Source organism: Schistocerca cancellata, chromosome 1 (genome assembly GCF_023864275.1).
Source record: "Schistocerca cancellata isolate TAMUIC-IGC-003103 chromosome 1, iqSchCanc2.1, whole genome shotgun sequence".
Lineage (NCBI taxonomy): Eukaryota > Metazoa > Arthropoda > Insecta > Orthoptera > Acrididae > Schistocerca > Schistocerca cancellata.
The window spans coordinates 1,094,128,200-1,094,149,792 of NC_064626.1; the positions used below are offsets into that span (position 1 = coordinate 1,094,128,200).

General features: G+C 47.2%; 1 pseudogene; it reads right to left on the reverse strand.

Annotated features, from left to right (window-relative positions):
• Positions 1-19,800: 19,800 nt before the first annotated feature.
• On the reverse strand, positions 19,801-19,887 carry LOC126096760 (U5 spliceosomal RNA; annotated as a pseudogene).
• Between the last annotated feature and the right edge of the window lie 1,706 nt (positions 19,888-21,593).

The window sequence follows — 21,593 nt, forward strand, 5'->3', positions numbered from 1 at the left end:
TGGAAGGCGTAGGATTTGCTCTGAAAATGTCAGATTGAACAAGACCCGGTTATTCTCTGTAGACAATAGAGTCTATCACAAAAAATATTAAAAATATTCCTTACTATCAGACATAAATACTTATCTTCAGGTGTGCAATTCGATAGTAGGCTACGACGACATTCGTCTCCACATTGGTGAAGGCGACGTGCGTACATTTCGTGCCAAGGGGCCGGCCGGGGTAGCCGAGCGGTTCTAGGCGCTACAGTCTGGAACCACGTGACCGCTACGCTCGCAGTTTCGAATCCTGCCTCGGGCATGGATGTGTGTGATGTCCTTAGGTTAGTTAGGTTTAAGTAGGTCTAAGTTCTAGGGGACTGATGACCTCAGAAGTTAAGTCCCATAGTGGTCAGCGCCATTTGAACCATTTTGAACCGTGCCAAGGGAGTATACACTGACAAGCCAAAACATTATGACTACCTGTTTAATAGCTTGTTTGTCTATCTTTCGAACGAGTACACCACTGAGTCTACGTATCAGGGATCCGACAGTTTGTTGGTAGATTTCTCGAGGTACGTGGCATTACGCGTGTATGCACAGGTCATGTAATTCGCGTAAATAAAAGGCCTCTGATTTGCATACGCGATGATGGCGCCCGATAGCGACCAGGATGGATTCCATAGGATTTACGTCCGGCGAATTTGGTCGCCGAGACAACAATGTGAGTCCACTACACGCTCCTCAAACCAATGTAGCACAGTTTTGGCTCCAAGACACGGGCATTGTACTGCTAATAGATGACATCGCCGTGGGGGAAGACATCAAGCATGAAGGGATGCAGGCGGTTCGCAGTTGACAGCATGTCTTGGGTTGCTATCACAGGTCCCTTGCAAGCGCAAGGGAATATCTCCCATAGCATAATAATGCTTCCGCCAGCCTGCGTTTGTGGTGCGCTGCACATTTCGAACAGCCGTTCATCTCGATGGCGGCGTTGTTTGTGGAGACGACCATCGATCTAGTGTAGCCAAAATATGATTCATCCGAAGAGCCGATGTTTCCATTGATCAACTGTCGAATCCCGATGGTCTCATGCCCACTGCAATAGTTACTGATCTCGTTGAATCAACACGTGAACACTTAGGGGTAGTCGCTGCGGAGCTCCATGTTCAACAATGTGCGATCGGTTTACTCCAAAACACTTGTGCGTCCACCAGTATTGTGTTCTCTCGGCAGAGATGCCACAGATAACCATCTATCCTACTCTAAAGAGCAGACTAGCCTCCGAACCCCACTTTCTGTGAAGAGCCGTGGACGTCCAACCGTTTAGCGCCTAGAGGTAGCCCCACTGTCCTTCTTCCTCTTTCCGTAGAAGCTCATGACAGTATCAGGTGACATTAGACCCATTTCGCCGTTTTCGAGATACTCGTTCACAGGCTCCGCGTAATAATAATCTGCCCTTTGTCAAGGTCGTTTATCTCAATGGATTTCCCCATTTGCAACCCATATTTTCTCTAGGATGATCCCCCATCCGTATCTGTTCGGTTTACATACTTTTGTTACCGCGTCACGTGCCCGTAACCGGGCGACATCCAAATCGCGGTGGGCAGTGGTGATAATATATTGGATTATCAGTGTACGTGTACAGTGCGTCCATATAAGAAGACCTTCACGCAGTGGGCGTCGGAGGCGCACGGTAGCCAGCCTCGCCTTGCAGACTACCGACGCGATGTGAAGAGCGATGGGACGGAAGTAGAACCAACTCCAGCTCGCAGTGTTTTGTACAATGGAAACAAAAGTTACAGAAGCTTAGTGTAGTCTCAGTTGTTAAACTCATTAAGATCTGGCAGAATTGGACAATATCTCGAATAACGAAGATGAGCATGGTGTTCTTTAAGGCTGCTATACCTGTAACCCCCCCATGAACCATGGACCTTGCCGTTGGTGGGGAGGCTTGCGTGCCTCAGCGATACAGATGGCCGTACCGTAGGTGCAACCACAACGGAGGGGTATCTGTTGAGAGGCCAGACAAACATGTGGTTCCTGAAGAGGGGCAGCAGCCTTTTCAGTAGTTGCAGGGGCAACAGTCTGGATGATTGACTGATCTGGCCTTGTAACATTAACCAAAACGGCCTTGCTGTGCTGGTACTGCGAACGGCTGAAAGCAAGGGGCAACTACAGCCGTAATTTTTCCCGAGGACATGCTGCTCTACTGTATGATTAAATGATGATGGCGTCCTCTTGGGTAAAATATTCCGGAGGTAAAATAGTCCCCCATTCGGATCTCCGGGCGGGGACTACTCAGGTGGACGTCATTATCAGGAGAAAGAAAACTGGCGTTCTACGGATCGGAGCGTGGAATGTCAGATCCCTTAATCGGGCAGGTAGGTTAGAAAATTTAAAAAGGGAAATGGATAGGTTAAAGTTAGATATAGTGGGAATTAGTGAAGTTCGGTGGCAGGAGGAACAAGACTTTTGGTCAGGTGATTACAGGGTTATAAATACAAAATCAAATAGGGGTAATGCAGGAGTAGGTTTAATAATGAATAAAAAAATAGGAGTGCGGGTTAGCTACTACAAACAGCATAGCGAACGCATTATTGTGGCCAAGATAGACACAAAGCCCATGCCTACTACAGTAGTACAAGTTTATATGCCAACTACCTCTGCAGATGACGAAGAAATAGATGAAATGTATGACGAAATAAAAGAAATTATTCAGGTAGTGAAGGGAGACGAAAATTTAATAGTCATGGGTGATGGTAGGAAAAGGGAGAGAAGGAAACATAGTAGGTGAATATGGATTGGGGGGAAGGAATGAAAGAGGAAGCCGCCTTGTAGAATTTTGCGCAGAGCATAACTTAATCATAGCCAACACTTGGTTCAAGAATCATAAAAGAAGGTTGTATACCTGGAAGAATCCTGGAGATACTAAAAGGTATCAGATAGATTATATAATGGTAAGACAGAGATTTAGGAACCAGGTTTTAAATTGTAAGACATTTCCTGGGGCAGATGTGGATTCTGACCACAATCTATTGGTTATGAACTGCAGATTGAAACTGAAGAAACTGCAAAAAGGTGGGAATTTAAGGAGATGGGACCTGGATAAACTGAAAGAACCAGAGGTTCTACAGAGTTTCAGGGAGAGCATAAGGGAACAATTGACAGGAATGGGGGAAAGAAATACAGTAGAAGAAGAATGGGTAGCTCTGAGGGATGAAGTAGTGACGGCAGCAGAGGATCAAGTAGGTAAAAAGACGAGGGCTAATAGAAATCCTTGGGTAACAGAAGAAATATTGAATTTAATTGATGAAAGGAGAAAATATAAAAATGCAGTAAATGAAGCAGGCAAAAAGGAATACAAACGTCTCAAAAATGATATCGACAGGAAGTGCAAAATGGCTAAGCAGGGATGGCTAGAGGACAAATGTAAGGATGTAGAGGCTTGTCTCACTAGGGGTAAGATAGATACTGCCTACAGGAAAATTAAAGAGACCTTTGGAGAGAAGAGAACCACATGTATGAATATCAAGAGCTCAGATGGCAACCCAGTTCTAAGCAAAGAAGGAAAGGCAGAAAGGTGGAAGGAGTATATAGAGGGTTTATACAAGGGCGATGTACTTGAGGACAATATTATGGAAATGGAAGAGGATGTAGATGAAGACGAAATGGGAGATAAGATACTGCGTGAAGAGTTTGACAGAGCACTGAAAGACCTGAGTCGAAACAAGGCCCCGGGAGTAGACAACATTCCATTTGAACTACTGATGGCCTCGGGAGAGCCAGTCATGACAAAACTCTACCATCTGGTGAGCACGATGTATGAGACAGGCGAAATACCCTCAGACTTCAAGAAGAATATAATAATTCCAATCCCAAAGAAAGCAGGTGTTGACAGATGTGAAAATTACCGAACTATCAGTTTAATAAGTCACAGCTGCAAAATACTAACGCGAATTCTTTACAGACGAATGGAAAAACTGGTAGAAGCCGACCTCGGGGAAGATCAGTTTGGATTCCGTAGAAATGTTGGAACACGTGAGGCAATACTGACCTTACGACTTATCTTAGAAGAAAGATTAAGAAAAGGCAAACCTACATTTCTAGCATTTGTAGACTTAGAGAAAGGTTTTGACAATGTTAACTGGAATACTCTCTTTCAAATTCTGAAGGTGGCAGGGGTAAAATACAGGGAGCGAAAGGCTATTTACAGTTTGTACAGAAACCAGATGGCAGTTATAAGAGTCGAGGGGCATGAAAGGGAAGCAGTGGTTGGGAAAGGAGTAAGACAGGGTTGTAGCCTCTCCCCGATGTTATTCAATCTGTATATTGAGCAAGCAGTAAAGGAAACAAAAGAAAAATTCGGAATAGGTATTAAAATTTATGGAGAAGAAGTAAAAACTTTGAGGTTCGCCGATGACATTGTAATTCTGTCAGAGACAGCAAAGGATTTGGAAGAGCAGTTGAACGGAATGGACAGTGTCTTGAAAGGAGGATATAAGATGAACATCAACAAAAGCAAAACGAGGATAATGGAATGTAGTCAAATTAAGTCGGGTGATGCTGAGGGAATTAGATTAGGAAATGAGACACTTAAAGTAGTAAAGGAGTTTTGCTATTTAGGGAGTAAAATAACCGATGATGGTCGAAGTAGAGAGGATATAAAATGTAGACTGGCAATGGCAAGGAAAGCGTTTCTCAAGAAGAGGACTTTGTTAACATCGAGTATAGATTTAAGTGTCAGGAAGTCGTTTCTGAAAGTATTTGTATGGAGTGTAGCCATGTATGGAAGTGAAACATGGACGATAACTAGTTTGGACAAGAAGAGAGTAGAAGCTTTCGAAATGTGGTGCTACAGAAGAATGCTGAAGATAAGGTGGGTATATCACGTAACTAATGAGGAGGTACTGAATAGGATTGGGGAGAAGAGAAGTTTGTGGCACAACTTGACTAGAAGAAGGTATCGGTTGGTAGGACATGTTTTGAGGCATCAAGGGATCACAAATTTAGCTTTGGAGGGCAGTGTGGAGGGTAAAAATCGTAGAGGGAGACCAAGAGATCAATACACTAAGCAGATTCAGAAGGATGTAGGTTGCAGTAGATACTGGGAGATGAAGAAGCTTGCACAGGATAGAGTAGCATGGAGAGCTGCATCAAACCAGTCTCAGGACTGAAGACCACAACAACAACATACCTGTATCTTGAAAGCTAGTGAAAATAGCTTAACTGATGCTTTGTGTTGGCGAAACGTATTATAGGTACCATGGACATAAAGAACAAATGCTTCCATTATAAAAGAACTAGCATCATAAGAAGTTTGTCTTCACCTGTAAACTAAATATACTTCTTCTAGTTATTTGGGCACATTTTGAGAAGAGAAAGGAACAAGGCAGATAACACCATCTTCCAAAGAAATATCGAAGGCAGAAGACCACAAGGAAGAGAAGCAAGTAGATCGTTGCATCCAATAAAGATGATTACGGGATTGTCTCTTCACATTATACACTGTTAATGTGACTAGCTGTCTAAAGCGCGAATATCCACCCTTTGCATTGCAGACCACTGCGAGAGTGAATGAGGTTCTGGAAGATACTGACAGTGATGTGGGGCCACGCCGACGCCAGTACGGTAGCTAGCTGCGCTAGATTTCTCGTTAGGCCATGCATGGCGCAAACAGCCCGATCGAGGTGGTCCCACAGATTCTCGACTGTTTAAACCCGGTTCGTTTGGTGGCCAGAGGAGAACGGTAAACTCACTCTGGTGCCCTTCACAACCCACGTACTCTGCGAGCTGTTTGACATTTTGCAATTCCCTGCTGGTAGATGCCATCATGACAAGGATAAACAGACTGCATTTAGGGGTGAACATGGTCCCCAAGGATAGAGCAATACAGTGTGCCTTCGAGAATGACGGAACGACCCAGGGAACCCCACTAAACATTCACCAGACCATATCGCTCCTTCCCCTGGCCTGGAACCTTCCGACGATTGTTGTAGGGTGTCCAGACCTTCGATGGAACATCAAACATAATTCTGGCCACCTGTCGCCACTCGGTGAACGTCCAATTGCGATACTGACGTGCAAATTCCAGCTTTCGTCGCCGATGAACAGCCCTGAACATGGATGCATCAACCAGGCGCCTGCTGTGGAGGCCCATACACAGCAACATTCAAAAAAATGGTTCAAATGGCTCTGAGCACTATGGGACTTAACATCTGTGGTTATCAGTCCCCTAGAACTTAGAACTACTTAAACCTAACTAACCTAAGGACGTCACACACATCCATGCCCGAGGCAGGATTCGAACCTGCGACCGTAGCAGTCCCGCGGTTCCGGACTGAGCGCCTAGAACCGCTAGACCACCGCGGCCGGCACAGCAACATTCACTGAATGGTCTTTGAGAAGACACTGTTGGTAGCCCCTTGGTTCATCTTGGCGCTTAGTTGATCAACAGATGAACGTCTATTCGCCTGTACACATCTTCACCGCCATCATTCACCATGGTGGTTAAGGTATACTGTGCATAACAATCTATGGCCCATGATGCATCACAGTTGTCTTGGCGCCAGTTTTGAATAGCGCCATTTCGCCATGCTCGGTATACTTCAACCACCATGGCAAATGAACTGTTTACAAACTGTTTCCGAATTGCTTCCACCCTTGTCGTTATTGCAAGTTGACACCAAACCTAGGTGGTAGTAGTGGGGAAACAAGGACGTCACCCCACATTCCACTGTTGCCAGATGTATCCAAGATGGCGGTGATGACGTCATACAATATGGCGGCGTGTAGTTTTGGCAACAGCACACGACATCATCCAAGATGGTGGCTGTGACGTCATTCAAGATGGCGGATTTTGGCGGGAAGTTTGAATTTTGATGGTAAGAATGTCAATTGGGCTACCTCCACTAACCTAACACCCTCCCCCCAAAAATGTTAGGAAGATCACATTCCAACAGGATAATGCATCACACCACAATTATCTACACTAACCTAAGAAAATCGCAGGAAGATAGCTCACTTGGGCTACCTCCACTAGCCTGAATCATTCGACCGCCACTTCTTCCTATGAACAGGCACCAAGTTTGAAGTTTGGTGGTAAACAAAGGTCAATTCGCATATTTCATTGTGAGAAATATATTTCATGCGCATGAAATACATCCTTCTTCCCGGTTTCTCTACGATAAACTATGTTATCCAACCGTAAAACGAAAAAAAGCTACTTCCGTAAAACACTTGCTCTGCGTGATACGAACACAAATAGCTTTCCGGAGACGTATAGTGCCCACTGTTCACATCCGATCACAGTTCAGAAATTATAAGATGCCTGCATGATCGATAGTATCAGGGGATACCTGCTACAAGGAAACAGATAAACGCATAGCAGCAGCGTCAGATACGTGAAAATTACAAGTCATTCCGTCACTAACTCTGTAAAAAGCAATCTGTCGGGCAAATGTGTACACATGGATTAGAGCACCTCACAAGCACCTATAGCTAACTTAGTTATGACGCTGAAGTCTCGATTTTACACCAGAGATGTGACAGGGGGATAGAGTACATCGCATAAATCAAAGTTCGTTTAGAGGAATGTGTCAAGTTTCATCACACATGAGATGGAAGTCCTCTGATGACCGACAGGTTTACCGTTAACGATCGCAAAGCTACTGATGCATCTGGACAGAACACTGGAAAAATGGACCTGTAGCAACTTCTCCTTCTGTAGAATGCATGAGTCAACCATTAAATCGTACCTCACTACAGCTCCATCTCAATCGATCACCCTGTCCACTCTTTGTTATCCTTTAACGCAGATGCAACTAAGTTTAGAGGTGAATGGTTCTTTGTCCTCCTGAAAAGCATCAAATACAGTAGTTAACTCGCGTGTATAACTGGCACCTTTGTAGACATACAGTATAAAACAAAATTGACTGCCTACCTGATACCCTTTCAATGTAGACGTTTTCTCGGATTCCTCCCGTTGCCTCATACTTGTTCCCATGTACAAATTGTTCAGTGCGAATAGCTGTAAAAGAGTACTTCCCGGGAAGTTGAGATATAATTGTTACATCCCACTTCTGACACCAATTTAAAAGAGTACGTGGTTTGGGGATGAGGAGAGAAACTTCTGACACCAATGTTAATGTATAAAATGGCACGGAAGGGGGAAGAAGGTTGTTAAATATGCCTTGTGGTGGCAGTGTGCGGGAGGTTGAGTGGTCATAAAGGCAAACGGTTGGCACACTCCATATTGATGTTCACTAATAATGGCTCTGTCCAAATAGTGTAGATTCTACCATTCCCACAAATCTTTTGCAGCTGACTACCATAAATAAATGGATTATGTAGGCAATAGCATTCACAGAGTTTCACGGAAAAATAGGAGTACTGCCAAGGTGGGGCGGCCACAGTACTAAAGCCGGTGTAAAAGACGGCATTGTCTGCTTCCAACAAATGCAACCACTACAGCAAGTGCCAAAGGTCGGCGGAAGCGCTTTGTGTCTGTCGAACAAAGGCAGGCGGGAGGACGAACAAAATACCAGTGGCCTGCAAATTAGGCCTCTGGCCTCTGGCCGTAGAAAAGAATCCCGTGTTGCAACATCATCTGACGCCATAGTCTCCTGTGCTGATCCCCTTATCGATGCGAAAGTTAGACCCTAAGACCGAAGACCTTTTTCAACGGTTCTATATGTTAATAATTTAAAATGTTCATTCTGTTAGTTATTGCAAAAACTGCCGGTTTATATTCTTCCTTGGAAACGTAAACGTGATCAACATATTCTACGCAGTTAGCTTCCATGCGTCAGTTAACGGCGCTTTACGATATCGTTGAAGGTATGTACGTTCCGTTCTGATTACATGCCTGTCGCTGCGTAACTTGTCAGGTGCTCATTACGTTGATTTTTATCGCCGTTCTCAGGGATCTGTTACGCAGTCCTTATTTTCCTTTTTTACCAACAACGTGCATTATCTTCCTTCTCATGTTAAGCAACACTTTCTCCCTTCTTCTTCTTGTTTTCCCTGGTGTTTGGCACGTATCTTCACGGGCTCGGCGTGTCAGTTATTGGATTTGGCAATGATAGTGATAAAGTGTGACAGAATACTCTTACTGCCGCCATCTCTTTTTCTAGTGACTATCTGTCGTAATATTCTCTTTCACGGGGCTATATTTATTCGCATTTTATATGAAAAAGAAGGCAATTGCTTCATAGTTTCGTAGTATTACACACAACTGCATCCAACAGACCCAGGCTTTCACAGTAACGATTATGTAGGATAATGTTGCTCATACATTAGCCATTCGGAGTAGGTATTGGAATACATGGAGAAGAAATAAAAACTTTAAGGTTCGCCGATGACATTGTAATTCTGTCAGAGACAGCAAAGGACTTGGAAGAGCAGTTGAACGGAATGGACAGTGTCTTGAAAGGAGGATATAAGATGAACACCAACAAAAGCAAAACGAGGATAATGGAATGTAGTCGAATTAAGTCGGGTGATGTTGAGGGTATTAGATTAGGAAATGAGACACTTAAAGAAGTAAAGGAGATTTGCTATTTGGGGAGCAAAATAACTGATGATGGTCGAAGTAGAGAGGATATAAAATGTAGAATGGCAATGGCAAGGAAAGCGTTTCTGAAGAAGAGAAATTTGTTAACATCGAGTATAGATTTGAGTGTCAGGAAGCCGTTTCTGAAAGTATTTGTAGGGAGTGTAGCCATGGATGGAAGTGAAACATTGACGATAAGTAGTTTGGACAAGAAGAGAATAGAAGCTTTCGAAATGTAGTGCTACAGAAGAATGCTGAAGATTAGATGGGTAGATCACATAACTAATGAGGAAGTATTGAATAGAATTAGGGAGAAGAGGAGTTTGTGGCACAACTTGACTAGAAGAAGGGATCGGTTGGTAGGACATGTTCTGAGGCATCAAGGGATCACCAATTTAGTATTGGAGGGCAGCGTGGAGGGACAAAATAGTAGAGGGAGAGCAAGAGATGAATACACTAAGCAGATTCAGAAGGATGAAGGCTGCAGTACGTACTGGGAGATGCAGCAGCTTGCACAGGATACGGTAGCATGGAGAGCTCATCAAACCAGTCTCAGGACTGAAGACCACAACAACAACAACAACATTAGCCAGTGACATATAACATTTATATAAGAGGAGAAAAATTACGCCGATGTTCTGGAGATAATCATCTGTCCTAAGTCTGTCTTTATTTAATGCCGCTGTAGCTACGCGCATCCCTAACGCCAGTTTGCAATCTTCCTTCTCTAACGTAAGACTACCGTCGTCATACGCCTTCCAGGGTAACTGTCACGTGACATGGTACGCTACACACTATGGAATAAATTTTTATGGGCCGGTTCTTCTCCGTGTTGATTTGACTGGCTTCTTTCCCAAAACCAATTAGGAAGATTATACAATTGCTTACTGCCTTTACGAGCTACTTCACATCAATATGACAGAATTTCCGAACCATTCGCTTACTGAGTGAGGGAAGAAGTACAGCCTCCACAAACTCCCTAATCTCTTTTATTCTCATGATCCCAATGCGAGATATGCACCGTCTGATGAGGAGTATCCGAACACCCTCACGTAACGCAGAATTGACAACTGTAAGTCACGAGGGAAGGACCCGCCAGTGGGAAAGAAGGCTGGGAGTGCTGCGTTGTCAGTAGAGAAGTAATAAAGCAGAATGAATCGGTCTCAGTGACTTCCACCTTGGAGTATTGGTTGAATGACAACAGAGTAAGACATGCATCAGGGATATACGAGGCGTGTTTTTTAAGTAAGTACCATTTTGAAATTAAAAAAAGATGTGTTAAGATATCTCAATAATTTTATTTTTACATAAAAGCCTGTACCTTAATCTACTTTTCTACATAGTTTCCGTCAATATTGAGCCACTTGTCATAATGTTGTACCAGTTTTTGAATACACTCGTCATAGAAGTCTGCCACTTGACTTGTTAATCACTGCATCACCACTGTTTTGACTTTGTCATCGTCTTGAAGACGCTGACCGCCCAGGTGTTTCTTCAAGTACAGGAACAGATGGTAGTCACTGGGCGCAAGGTCGGGGCTGTATGGAGGATGATCTAAAGTTTCCCATGGAAAAGATGTGATGAGATCTTTGGTCTGATTCACCATATGCGGACGGACATGGTCTTGCAGCAAAACGATGCCTTCGCTCAACTTCCGTGGGCTGTTGCTTCGATTCTAGTGAGACGTAGGCCACCCATGTTTCATCGCCCGTAACACCTTGGCTTAAGAAATCGTCACAGTCGTTGTGGTACCGCTCAAGGGAAGTCAATGCACTGTCTAAACGTTTGGTTTTGTGCACATCCGTCAACATTTTCGGTACCCAACGCGCGCACAATTTTCGGTAATTCAAGTGCTCGGTCACAATGCCATACAAAACACTACGAGAAACATTAGAAAAGTCATCCCGCAAGGAGGAAAACGTAAAGCGTCTGTTTCATCTTGTTGTCCATTTCCTGTACCAAACTTTCATTAACGACCGAAGGACGCCCACTCCGTTGTTGATCATGCACATTTGTGCGGCCATCTTTAAATGCTGTGACCCACTTTCTTACCATTCCATCACTCATTATGTTTTTTCGGTAAACTGCACAGATCTCACGATGAATATCGATCGCTTTTAGGCCTTTAGCACTAAGAAATCTTATAACAGCCCGTACTTCACTGTCGGCGGGACTCACGATTATCAGAGGCATCTTAAACACTCAGTACACAAAATAAACAAGGAAGAATCAGACTGTAATGGCGTCAGTGCGTAGATTAAGGTACAGGCTTTCATGCAGAAATAAAATTATTGAGATATCTTAGCACGTCCATAACGCTGACGTTTCGCAGTAGCATTTTTGGAACATGTACTGATTTACCTTAAAGATAACGGTCTATTTTACAGCTACATCTACATACGTACTCCTCAAGCCACCACACGGTACGGAGCGGAGGGTTTCCTGGAGCAATACTTGTCATTTCTTTTCCTGTTCTACGAGAAAATAGAGAGAGGGAAAAACGACTCTGTATATGCCTCCGTATGAGCCCTAGTTTCTCGTATCTTATCTTCGTGGTCCGAATGAATACTGCATGATGGAGGCAGTAGAAACGTTCTGCAGTCAACTACAAATGCCAATTCTCTAAATTTTCTCGGTAGTCTTCCTCGAAACGAACGTCGCCTTCCCTCTAGAGATTTGCATTTGAGTTCCCGAAGCATCTCCGTAACATGTGCGTATTGTTCGAAGCTTCCAGTAACAAATCTAGCATCCCACCTCTGAATTGTTTCGATGTATTCCTTCAATCCAACGTGATGCGGATCCCAACCACTCTCGACCAGTACTAGAGAATAGGCCGCACCAACGTCCTGAATGCGGTCTCCTTTTACAGATCAACCACACTTTTCCAAAATACTCCCAATAAACCGAACTAGATCGTTCGCCTGTCCAACTACAATTCTCCTAAGCTCGTTCCATTTCATATCGCTTTGCAACGTTACGCCCAAAACGTACTGACTGTGTCAAGCAGGACACACTAATAATAATGTATCAGAACATTGCAGGTTTGTTTTTCCTACTCACCCGCGTTAACTTATACTTTTCTACATTTAGCGCAAGCTGCCACTCTTCACACCAAGTAGAAATTTTGTCTAAAGCTTATTGTATCCTCAAACAGTCACTCAACTTTGACATTTTCCCGTAGACCACAGTATCATTCACATATAACCGCAGTTTGCTGACGATCTCGTCCGCCAGATGATGTAAGTGTGTAGAAAATAATAGCGGTCCTACCACACTCCCTTGGGACATTCCTGATGACACCCTTGTCTCTTACGAACACTCGTCGTCGAGGTCAACATACTGGGTCAGCACGTATTCAGGAAATGTTGTCCTTGTGAAACACAACTAACTCTTTATTCGCACGAAGTGATGAGTGCTATCGACGGGGGATCTCAAATTGATACCGTATTTCTAGATTTCGGGAAGGCTTTTGAAAACCGGTCCGAACAAGCGACTTCTAACCAGATTGAGTGCCTTCATGATTTAGTCTCAGCAAGATCAGAATTACTGGTGACGCACGGAAAATCATCGAGTAAATCGGAAGTGATATCTGGCATTCCCGACAAGTGTTATAGGCATCTGCTATTGCTAAGCTATATAAACGACTTACAAGACACTCTATACAGCACTTAAGATTGTTTGCAGATTATGCTGTCATTCACCGTCTAGTAAAGTTATCAGAAGATCAAAATCAATTCCAAATTGACTTGGATACTGTATCTGTATGGTACGAGAACTGGAAATTGCCTCTGAATACAAAAAAATGTGAGGTCATCCACTTGAGTACGAAAAGAAAGCCGTTAAATTTCAGTTACAAGGTAAATCACACAAATTTCGTCTGTCAGTTCAACTAAATACGTAGGAATTACAATTAAGAATAACTTAAAATGGAACGAATACATTGATAATGTTCTGAGAACGCAAACCAGAAACTACGCTTTTGTTGACAGAACACTTAAAATATACAACAGCTATACTGAAGACAATGCTTACATTACGCTTGTCCGTCCTGTACTAGAGTACTGCTGTACGGCATGGGATCCTTACCAGATAGGAGTGACGAAGGAGATACAAAAAGCCCAAATAGGGGCAGTTAATTTTTAATATCCCGCAATAGGGGAGAGAGGGTAACAAATATGATAAGCGAGGTGGGAAGGATGTCGTTAAAACAAAGGCAATCTTCGTTACCGCAAGATATTTTCACGAAATTTCAGTCACCAACTTTCTCCTTTGAATGCAAAAATGTTTTATTGTCGCCATCCTACGTAGGATGAAATGATCGTCGTAATAAAAAAAGAAAAATCAGAGCTCGTACAGAAAGACTTAATTGTTCATTTTTCCAAGGAGCTGTTAGAGAATGGTACCGTAGAGAAATAGTCTGAAAGTGGTTCGAAGAACCCTCTGCCCGGCACTTAAATGTGAATTACAGAGTAGTCATGGAGATGTAGATATAGATGCAGATGAGGAAATGTTTTACTGCTCCGATTCTTTTCGCCGTGCGGGGTAGCCGTGTGGTCTTGGGCGTCTTGTCACGGTTCGCGCGGCTCCCTCCGTCGGAGGTTCGAGTCCTCCCTCGGGTATGGGTGTGCGTGTTGTCCTTAGCGTAAGTTAGTTTAAGTTAGATTACGTAGTGCGTAAGCCTAGGGACCGATGACCTCAGCAGTTTGGTCCCATAGACCTTACCACAAATTTCAGTTTTCTGATTCTTTACTTGAATGCACAGCAAGGACGAATATATAGTCTGGTAAGCTGAATGCCGTCCCTAAAATCACACTGTACGTCATTCAATAACTTATGCTCACAAAAATAGGCAACTGTTTTTGAAAATACGGTGAGCCCACCATATAATCTCAAATACAATTTAGCTTGTGACAAGATGGTATCAACGGCTGTGTTATCTACAACGTGCATCTGAAACATTCGGTTGTTTTTTTTTCTTTATTGTTATTTTCAAACCCGTACAAACAGGCAGGCTGACAGCAGCATGTTACGCCGCTCTTCAGCCATAGAGTTGATAAATAAAGAACAGAAAGAATACACAGATGTGACATAACGGTGGGTAATAAAACGGTAGACACATAAAGACAAACACGGAACCGTTCACACTCGACGATAATCCACACTACAAACTGTTGTCACGACGCACTAACACTGAAGATGGCGATGGCACAGGTGAACGATGGAGTGTGACGGGAACACTGAACACTAAACATGACGGCACACACGAGACACTGATGGCGATGATCTCCGGCGCGCGAATGTCCACTTAGCGTGTGCGAGTCCGGGCACCGGCCAAGAGGGGAAGAAGGGTGAGGTGGGGGAGAGGGGAGAACAAGGATGCCAATGGCTGAGGAGAAGGGGGGAGGAGGAGAGGGACAGGGGAGGGGAAGCCCGGGGGAGAAGTGGGGAGAAATGGAGGAGGGAGGGAAGAGGGAGAGAAGGGTGGGAGGGTGTCCAAAGGAGAAAAAAAACGGAAGAGGGAGGGAGGATCAAAGTTGGTAAGAGGGGTAGATGGAGGGGAGGAGGGCATCATCAGGGAGAGAGAGCTGGCGGAAGCCACCTTGGGAGAGGGTAAGGAGGGTGGAGAGATGGAGACCGGGTGGGACGTGGGAATACAGGCGCGGCAGCGGGCGGGGGTGGGAGAGGATCGGGGAGACGAGCAGGTGAGGAGGATCGAGTTTACGGGAGGTGTACAGGATCCATATCCTTTCATGGAAAAGGAGGAGGTGGGGAAAGGGGATGAGATCGTAGCGTTCAAGGATTTGGAGGGATTTGTAAAACGTAGGGGGGGCGGAGATCCAAGCCGGATGGGCATAACAAAGGATAGGGCGGATGAGGGATTTATAGGTGTGGAGAATGGTGGAGGGGTCCAGGCCCCATGTACAGCCGGAGAGGAGCTTGAGGAGACGGAGTCGGGAGCGTGCCTTGGCTTGGAATGTCTGGAGGTGGGGAGTCCAAGAGAGGCGACGGTCGAGGGTGACGCCAAGGTACTTAAGGGTGGGAGTGAGGGCGATAGGACGGCCATAGATGGTGAGATAAAAATCAAGGAGGCGGAAGGAAGGGGTGGTTTTGCCTACAATGATCGCCTGGGTTTTGGAGGGATTGACCTTGAGCAGCCACTGGTTGCACCAAACGGTGAACCGGTCAATATGGGATTGGAGAAGGTGTTGGGAGCACTGTAGGGTGGGGGCAAGGGCGAGGAAGGCGGTATCATCAGCAAACTGGAGAAGGTGGACGGGGGCTGACGGCGGCGGCATGTCCGCCGTGTACAAAAGGTACAGAAGGGAGGAGAGGACGGAGCCTTGGGGCACACCGGCAGAGGGGAAAAAGGTGTAGGAATCTGTGTTATGGATGGTGGCATAGGAAGGACGGCGGGAGAGAAAGGAGCCGATCAGACGGATGTAGTTAATGGGAAGGGCGAAGGTTTGGAGCTTGAAGAGGAGACCGGAATGCCATACATGGTCATAAGCACGTTCGAGGTCCAGGGAGAGGAAGATTGCGGAGCGACGGGAATTAAGCTGTTCGGAAAGGAGATGAGTGAGGTGAAGGAGAAGGTCGTCGGAAGAGAAGGATGGCCGAAAACCACACTGGGTAACGGGAAGGAGGCGGTGCTGGCGGAGATGCTGGTGGATCCGTCGGGTGAGGATAGATTCCAGGACCTTGCTGAAGACCGAGGTAAGGCCGATGGGATGGTAGGAGGAGACGGCGGACGGCGGTTTGCCAGGTTTAAGGAACATGAGGATATGGGGGTTTTCCACAGGTCGGGGTAGTAACCGGTGGACAGGACTACATTGTAGAGCCTGGCCAGGGTGGAGAGGAAAGAGACAGGAGCTTCACGAAGGTGATGGTAGGTGACACGATCGTGACCAGGAGCGGTGTTGCGTTTTGTGCGGAGTGTATCAATGAGATCCTGTGTAGTGATGGGAGCATTGAGTTCCGTGTGTGCAATGTTGTCCAAGTACTGGAAACCAAGAGCGAGGGGAGGGACAGAGGTGTCGGTTTGATCGCGGATATCTGGGAAGAGGGAGTAATCGAACTGGGGATCATCGGGGATGGAAAATACATCGGAGAGGTAGGAGGCAAAGTGATTGGCCTTACTAAGGGTGTCAGGGAAAGGGTGATCATCATGGAGAAGAGGATAATAGGGGTAGGGTTTAGTTCCGGTAAGGTGTCGGAAGGCCGACCAGAACTTGGATGAGTTGATTGGGAGGGTACATTTAAACGGGTGCATGTCTGTCGCCAGTCCCGGCGTTTCTTAGCCGCGAGCAAATTACGAATGTGTCGCTGGAGTTGCCGGTGGCATCGTAGTTTGTCCGGGTCACGCATGTGGAGGAAGGCACGGTAGAGACGGCGGGATTCACGGAGGAGGAGGACGGCCTGTGGGGGTAAGGTAGGACAGTGGGGGTGGACGGCGACAGTAGGGACGTGGGCCTCCACGGCCTCAGACAAGGTCTGCTGGAGAAAGGAGGCGGCATGGGTGACATCGTCAGGGTGGTGGTAGGTGAAGGGGTGGCTATCGACCTGGGTGGAAAGGGTATCCCGGTAGGCATTCCAGTTTGCACAGGAATAGTCATGGACGTACTTAGGGGGAGGGTTATTATGAGCGTCAGGGCGGGGGCGATGTCCGTCTGAGATGGTCGCTACCAATAGGCTCCAGGACATCCACCGTTATGCGGCCAAGGAGGTTGGGGGAGGAGAGGATAACATCAGGCGTGGAGTTGGATTCGGGACGGGTGTGCTGGGGGATGGGGATGAGGTCACCTTGAAGGGAGGAGAGGAACCGATGCCACCACTGTAACTGGGCAGCGGAACGACTATGGATGTTGAAGTCGGCGGCAGTCACGAAGGAGGAGAAGGTATGGTCGATGTGGGAGAGGAAGTCGAAAGGAATAGGGGCGTTGGGGCGGACAGAGATGGTGGCACAGGTAATAGTAAGGCCGGGGAAGAAGAGACTAAGGATCAGGTGTTCGGTGGGGTTGGGAAGGAGAGGTTGGAGCCGAATGGGGATCTGGCGGTGGTGACCAATGGCAACTCCACCACGCACGATTGAGAGGGGATTATCGGAGCGGTGGAGGAGATAGGGTGAGGTGTGGATGGAGTGGTGGGGTTGGAGGAAGGTTTCATTGAGGAGGAAGGCATCCACTCGGTGGGTGGCAAGGGTGTGCAGGAAGAGGTTCTTGTTGGCGGGAAGGGAGTGGATATTGTTGAAAAGGATACGTTGCTGTCGCGCCATGACAGGGATTTAGACGAGGGTGTTAAGACGGGAGAAGGTGAAATGGGCCTGGTTGTGGGAGTAGGTGGCGTACATTTTGAGGTGGAAAAGGGAACGGGCGGCGAGGGAGATCTGTTGGAGGGTGTGGGGGCGCTGAAACGGATGAACATTCTGAAGGACGATGGTGAGGAACCTGATGATGTCCTCAGCGGTGGGGGGGGGACGAAGGGAATTGCCAGGAGGGGTGGGGGCGTCCAGAGGACGGACAGGTATGGTGAGTTCAGGAGTGGTCGGAGGGGGTCGGGCTTTACACTTTTGGGAGTAGGTGGGATGGGGGAGATTGCAGGTATTGCAGGAGGGAGGGGACTGAAGGTTAGGGCACTGCCGGAGGAAGTGCACTTGCCTACAATGCGGGCAGGTGGGGGCCTCGTGGCACTCAGCTGTTGGGTGTGCGTTATAGTGCAGACACCTCTGGCAGCGCAGGGATTGAGGAGGGGAATGGGAGGGGTCGACCTTGTAGCGCTGGTTGAAGAGGAGGGCACCCTCCTTCAGGAGAGAGTCAATGGAGGGGGTGTCCTCGGAGAAAACCCGCATAAGGCGTGTGGGGCAGGCCGAGTTGAAAATGCGGCGGACCGCCCGCACCCCCAGCGTGGGATGCGCCTTGAGCTCCGCCAACACCTCCTCCTCCGTGAACCACGGACTGAGCCGAGTGATCATGGCGGTGAGGGTTGGCGAGCGACGCGGGGGTTGGGGTTGGCGAGTAGGAGATGGAGAAGGAGCAGGGGTGAGGGAGGCGTTGGGGCCAAAACGGGTGATGGGGAGACGGGAGAGGATGTCAGTATGGAGGGTTGGGCTGGGGGAGGAGATGAGAACAGAATCCCGTCTGGGAGTAAGGAGAGAGATGGGGGCACCAGGGAAGTGTTGGCGGAGGAGGAGGGAGAGATTCCGGGCCTCGAGAAGGGAAGGATCGGGACGGGAGAGGAGGTATTTGTATAAACAGGGGGGGGGGGAGGATGAGGAGGAGGAGGAGGCGGAGGGAGCAGGGCCAGATGGGGAGACATCCATGGCACCCTGTGGGGGGATGGAGGATGGGGCAGGGCCTGTTTGGGAGCAGAGGAGGTGGTGGTGCCACTAGGGCGTTTAATGGCGGCACAAGGGCGGGTGGTGATATGAGGGACGGGAGCTATAGGGAAGTGGTGGGAAGGGACAGGTCCCGGCGTGGACGCAGCAGTTGGCGCCGGAGATGGTGACGGTGACGGTGACGGTGAAGGCGACGGCGACGATGACGGTGGCGGCGGTGATGGCGAAGGCGATGGGAGAGCTGGGCATGGACAGTGGCCCGACGGGCCACCACTCTAGCCGGAGCTGCAGTGACAGGCTGGGGGAGTGTGGGGAAAGGATCAGATCGAGAGGAGCGGGAGGAAGAAGCTGGAGAGGGGGCGACAAAGAGCGAGAGCGAAGGGAGAGTGAGAAGAGGTGGGATGGAAGGAGGGGGGTGTGACTGGGCACACCATGTTATAGTGGTGGAGGCGGCGGAAGGGGAAGTATAAACGATGGCGGTGGTGCTAGTGGTGGCGGTGGTGGTGGGGGCGGACATGACGACAGGGAGAAACAAAAATGCACAGGACGAAAAAGAAAGGACACAAACTGGGGACAAACGAAGACAAAGACTGATTCGGATGAAGATGAAGACGGACGTAGACCAGGATCGGACGGCGACGGCGACGGCGACGGCGACGGCGACGGCGGGTGGCAAGAACGCCGCAGCCGCTGCTGCTGCTCCCGCGGACGGGGATGCTGCTGCTGCTGCTGCTGCTGCTGGCTGGCTGGCTGGCTGGCTGGACCGCTGCTGCTGCTGCAGGAGGACTGGCTGGCTGGACCGCTGCTGCTGCTGCAGGAGGACTGGCTGGCTGCTGCCGGCTGGACCGGGACCGCTGCTGCTGCTGCTGCTGCTGCTGGACCGCTGCGGCTCTGCTCGGCTCGGCTGGGCTGGGCTGGCTGGCTGGCTGGCTGGCTGGCACCTTATAGACTCACTGCATTTTCCCCTCCACGGAAATCTTTAGTAAAAGGCGAAAGATTTATTCGTTTTGAAGGGAAACCAGAGTCAAAACATTCGGTGAATGGACTCTGCAAATAAAGGGATAAGAATTATAAACGAAGTATCTTTACTGGCATTCGAAGTAATCGCCATTGGCTATAACACACTTCTGACGTCGGTTGTACAGCTGTTTGAAACTACAGGGTGTCCAGAAAAGGACTCCCTGATTTCAAAATTAAATATCTCGAAAACAAAGATCGATAAAGGAGTGCAGTAAACGGTATGTTTATTGTGAAAGCTGTAAGAAGTTTAAGCAGTTTGAAATAATAGTTACAAAAGCTGCTAACAGATGGCGCTGTAATCGCCGTACGTAATGCCTAGTATAAATAGTGATCCGAAGCCCAGAGCGATCAGTTCCACTATTGAAACGTGAAAGGAGGTTAGCGCACCGAAGGAAGAGTTAAAAACCATGTATTCCATTGAACAACGCGTTTTTCTGGTGCTAGAGTACCACAGGTTAGAAGAGAGTCCTACGGCAACAAGGCGAAGTTTTCGAGCACGATTTAATGTTCCAAAAGGACCCGATGCGAAAAGTATTCGTACGCTCTTCGCAAAATTTCAACGAACAGGCAGCGTAACTGATGATCTAGTGGGGCATGTTGGTCGCAAGCAAACCGCAGTTGCGCCTGAAAATATCGCCACAGTTTCTGGAATTATTCAGCGAAATCCAATGTTATCCGTCCGTAGAATTGCATCTGAGACTGGTTTGAAGCGTTCCAGCACGCAGAAAATACTGAAAAAGAGCCTACACATGTTTCCATTCAAAATTCAAACGCACCAGGCCATACCCGTACGAGCTGTGCAACAAAGAGTTGCCTTTGCTAATCAGATGCTCACAATGTTTGATAGTGAAGAATTTGATGTTGGCTGCATCTGGTTTACAGATGAAGCACACTTCCACCTGAATGGATACGTAAATAAGCAGAACTGGCGATTTTGGGGTTCCGAAAAGCCATATTGGTGTGAAGCGAAACCACTGTATTCTCCTAAAGTTACTGTGTGGGTTGCAGTATGCAGCAGAGGAATTACTGGCCCTTTTTTCATTCGAGGAACGGTCACTGGTGCACGTTACGTTGCAATTTTGGAACAATTTGTCGCCACACAGCAAGCGTTAGAGGATCGACCAGATACTGAATGGTTTATGCAAGATGGAACCCGACCACATCGGACCGAACAAGTGTTTCGCTTTCTTGAGGAATACATCGGGAATCGAGTCATTGCTTTGGAATATCCCAAATTTACTGGTGCAGGCTTGGATTGGCCTCCATATTCGCCGGATTTGACACCCTGTGACTTTTTTTTGTGGGGCACAGTGAAAGACATGGTCTACCCGAAGCATCCCGCCACGCTGGACGAGCTTGAATCGGCGATCTCTGTGGCATGTGGATCCATTTCGGTTGAGACACTACGAAATGTGATGGCGAATTTCATTCTTCGTTTGCGCCACCTCTGTAGTGCCAATGGTGAACATTTTGAAAACATTATGATGTGATTGTTTGCAAAGATTGTTTTCATACGATTATTTCACTTATGTGTGCTGATATGAGCTGTACAGCGTACAGCGCCATCTGTTAGCAGCTTTTGTAACTATTATTTCAAACTGCTGTATAAACTTCTTAGAGCTTTCACAATAAACATACCGTTTACTGCATTCCTCTATCGATCCTTGTTTTCGAGATATTTAATTTTGAAATCAGGCAGTCCTTTTCTGGACA